The following is a 4,560-nucleotide window of genomic DNA, read 5'->3' on the forward strand; positions in this document are numbered from 1 at the left end:
TGCGTCAGCACACCTGCAGGCAGAACAATACATATAGAACAGAACAATCTGGGCAACAGGATTTATGAGTATAGTTACTGATTCTTATAATAATAGTTCCAGTAAAGTTTGTTGGGTTTTCATCAATCACTAGTTAATATAGCATGAGGTAAGGGTAATAAGGTAACTAGATTTTGTGCTGAATGTCACGTAGGTTAGGGGTATATATACTAGCCCCCCAACTCAATAAAGTTGTCTGATGAGCTTGAGAAATCAATACTCTCAGATCCCCTGAACCCAATCTTTCTTTGTCTTTCATTCCCGATACCTCAGGTCGCCGAACAAGACTCTGACAGGTGGCGCCCAGACGTGGGGCCCGAGGCAGAGGATTCATCAAGACACGGCAGCGTAGGATCTTCCACCTCTGGATCGGGAACGCGGAAAGCTGAAAAGCCTTTTTTTAAGGTAAGGAGCATCGAAATTAATTAACCTGGGTAGATTGCTGCTTCATATTATTAAGTTTTGCTTTCCGCTAGCATCAGGGTATGGGTAATCAACCAGGACGCTTGGAAGAATATTCACAGGTTTTGAAAACACTGTTGCACAGTGTAGGTGTCACAGTTAAGACTGCAGATTTGTTAGAATTGTTTGCTTTGGTTCAAAAGCATTGTTATTGGTTTCAACCACAAGGAAAGAATTTGATGAATGTTAAGCAGTGGAGGCAAATAATGAAAGAATTGCAGAGAGCATATCAGAAAGGAGAGAATATACCTGTATCAGTTTGGGCCTTAGGACAGCATATTGCTGCTGAATTAGATTCTTTGCAGTCTGACAAAGAGGATGAGATTGTTCTTTTCTCAAGGGAGGAAAGGGTTATGAATGATACAGGTAAAGATAGGAATTTGGAGGAGGATCAGGAAGAAGAGGAGTTATTTGAAGTTAGAGACACAAATCCGTTCTTAACTAAATCCATGTCGGAGCTAAATATTTCTAAGGCAAACATATATCCTATTTTGACTCATGAGGTTCCTTCTGCACCTCCAGAACCTGGAAAAGTACCTAGTGGACTTTTCTCTACAGACCTGCCTTATGTTCGTAGCAGCTTTAAGCCAAATCCTGTGCCTGTTACTCCATTAATGAGATGTCTTTTACTGGGATCTAGTCAAGGTGAGCCTCTGGCTATGCAAGCTGTAGCAGCTTTTCCCGTAACTATTCAACAAATTCCTCCTGATGCTCAACACCCACAAGGGGGTGTCAAGTTTCATCCTGAGCCAAAAACTTTTAAACTATTGAAAGATTTAAAATGGGCAAAGATACTAAATAATGTCCTTGTTAGTGAAATCAGGCTTGTAAGAAAACTCTCTGCCAAAGTGTTAACTAAGATAAGGAAACTGTTCTGGCAGCAACTCTGCAACCCCCCTGCTGTCTGCATGACAATGTAGCTGTGGACTAGTGGGGGTTAATAGAGTTAAGCCACTGAAAAAAGAGGAAAACATGGCAACATTGGTGTTCTGTTTTATTTCCATGCTAATTCTAATTGGGCTTATTTAACCAAGATAATAAAATTAGTACAAAATTTTTATCAAGGTTTAAAAAGGAATTTTCAGTTTTAAATCAATAGTTTACTCCTGACCTTCAAGTCTCAGTATAGTCTTACAGAGTAATAATCCAAAAATGTGTGTTAATGGTCTGTCTAAACTGCTAAATTAGAGTTTTAACTACATTTATGCTGCTCAAGTTATCTTAACTGATTGCTGATAATGAATAAAAATGTTTCCAAGCACAAGCTTGCATGTTACAGGCAACATGGATTCCAGAAGAAATCTGAAGAAGTGATATTTAAAATGTGATATAATGGAGAGCTTAAAAGCAGCTATACCAAGAAAGTAAGAATTATGAGTTAATTGTAAACTGTATGTTTCTGTTACTGTGTTGTGATTGTTCTGTGTTTGTTCGTTCAATGTCAGTGTGTATTTTGATACCTCCGGATGGTAATATAAATTAATAAAAATTTATAAAAGAGCTCTATTCAAATGGCCAAAAATTAAATAAGCGCTTATATTAACACATAAGTTTACATGTTAATAAGGTCTCTACAATGATAAAAATTGTGAGTCTTGATTAACAAAATTACTATAAGTCTTTTTATAAAAAGTTGTTCTTGCCTAGATTGAAATGAATAGCTTATTTTTCTTCACAGGATAATATGAAGGATGTAAAACTTAAATGAATATTAAAAAGGTTAAAAGTTTGTGGGAATGCTAATTGAAATTTAATAAGTTTTTGCAAAAAAGTGTGTTTTGCCCTAAAGTAGGATGGCTAATTTTCATAAACTCTTGGAACTTAAATGCATGTGGCAAGTTATAGAAAGTATTGTGGTTTTAATTATTATAAAAGAGTGTGTGTCACAGAAACAACCTCTTATCATAGATTAAAGTAACACTGTAGTATGCAGCAATCCCAAACACTGCTAGTTGCAAAAGTTAATGTCCAGCTGTGTTGCTATAACTTTGTTTTAAAACTTGCTAAGATTTTCTTTAGTGTCTTCTTAGACAGATCAAGCCAGCTGCATTCCTCTATCTGTAAAAAATGCAACAATAAACTTCTGCGGTGCTTTTCAGGGCTATGTGCATAGCCCAACTATCTTGTACAGTATTTAATATAGTAATAGTAATAAAAAAGCAGCGTACGTTACTTCTTGAAAAGAACAGGCTTGGCAGATTCCATTCACGTCTGCTCAGCGTACTGAACTTGCTGCCATCATTAAGGTGTTATGCTCTTATCATTTCAGAAAATGGAGAAGAAATCTGGCTTCCGGCAAAAAGGATTAAACCTAGGACTGAAGAAGTGGAGTCTTCTACACATGTGGATTCTACTGACAGTGAGTGAAACTGGCAATGGTAATGGTAATTACACATATTGGGCATATATCCCTAATCCCCCATTACTTCGAGTGTTAACTTGGAAAGATCCTTCTTTTCCTGTCTATTTGAATAAAACTATTATATTTCCTGGACCCGTGGATGATAGGTTACCACTTAAGCCACGAGAAGAAGGACAAAAGATTTATAATCTCCTTCTTCCATTTGATTTCCGACCTCTTTGCATTGGCAATCGCCCACCATGTATGGCTGTGAAAAATAGAATGATGATCAATTTTAGCCATAATAATACTAAATCTTTGGTAACTTTATTCCCATTTTATCAATACCAAGAATATAAGTATCCAAGTTATAGTTGTCCTAAGAGGAATGCTGATGATATGCAAAGATGGTATGAATGCCATATGGGAAGAGGATCTGTCATTTTTAATGATTCCTATGGAATAGTTTGGGAAATTGCCCCTATGGGGAATCCCAACAAATATAAGGGCAGATTTATTTGGTATGGTATAAATAGCATGGGACAACAAATTAGTAATATGCAGTATCCCTTTCATGAACCCCTTGATTTAGATGAAAAAATAATTTTTACCAAAAATAATAGTGATTGGAAAAATATAGGGAAATGGGTTCCTTTTCCATGGTGCAATAGCACTGGAATCCATGATCAAAAACAAATATGGAAAGTCTTCTTAGGAGTGGCATTTACTTCTGAATGGAAAGGTAATAAAAGTATGGATGGACAATATTTACAATTAGATCAAATTCATCATTTTCAATCATGTGTCAGAGATCCACAAGTGTTTGTGGTAGGGAAGGCTACCATTACTGAAAATGCTTTGTTCTATAAGGATGGTGCTTTGTATACCTGCTTGTCTGAGAATATTTTACAGAATGGAAATATTATCACCATGGCTCGCTGAAGACGAGGAGTGTGGATCCCGGTGCAAATGAATCGGATGTGGCAGTCATCACCTGAAAGTCATCTTCTTTTCCACCTGGCTCAAGGACTGTTGAAACGATCTAAGAGATTTCTGGGACTTCTCATAGCTGGCATTCTTGGCCTTATCGGTGTCATCACTGCCGCTGCCACTGCTGCTGTTGCATTGCATGAGACGATGCAGACACAGCAATATGTGCATGATTGGCACAAGAATGCAAGTGACTTATGGCATAGTCAAGAGCACATTGATGAAGGACTTAATAACAGAGTTAGTGATTTGGAATCTGCTGTTTTACACTTAGGAGATCAAGTTTATAATTTGAATTTGTTAAGAGGATTGAAATGTGATTGGAATGAAAGTAATTTTTGTATTACTCCTTTGGATTATAACATTTCTATGTTTCAATGGAATAAGATCAGAAATCATTTGTTAGGACATAAAGGAAATATGTCATTAGAAATTGAGGAATTGCAGAAAAAGATTTTAGAAATGTCTCATAATCAGATATACGTAGATAGTGATAAGGATATCTTTAATGATTTGATTTCACATTTAAATAAGTTTAAACCTGTTGATTGGTGGAAATCTCAACATTTCTTATCTGCCTTAGGAATAGGGATATGTGTATTAATCCTGGTGCTCATGGTTGTCTCTTGCCTGGGAAAAGGTGTTTGCCAGAGATTGCACCATGTGGACACAATGGGACAAGCAAACAACATAGTACTTGCTAAAACTCTACAATAGTACCCTGAAGT

At 36.5% G+C, this 4,560-nt stretch overlaps 1 long non-coding RNA gene across 1 annotated transcript; it reads left to right on the forward strand.

The window, feature by feature from the left end:
• The first annotated feature begins 450 nt into the window (after window positions 1-450).
• LOC139438405 (uncharacterized) lies at window positions 451-4,286 on the forward strand. The gene is made up of 2 exons (XR_011648067.1): window positions 451-1,865; window positions 2,771-4,286. It is a non-coding gene; the product is annotated as an uncharacterized lncRNA (long non-coding RNA).
• Window positions 4,287-4,560: the final 274 nt, after the last annotated feature.

The sequence above is a fragment of the Dasypus novemcinctus genome, chromosome Y (genome assembly GCF_030445035.2).
Source record: "Dasypus novemcinctus isolate mDasNov1 chromosome Y, mDasNov1.1.hap2, whole genome shotgun sequence".
Classification (NCBI taxonomy): Eukaryota; Metazoa; Chordata; class Mammalia; order Cingulata; family Dasypodidae; genus Dasypus; species Dasypus novemcinctus.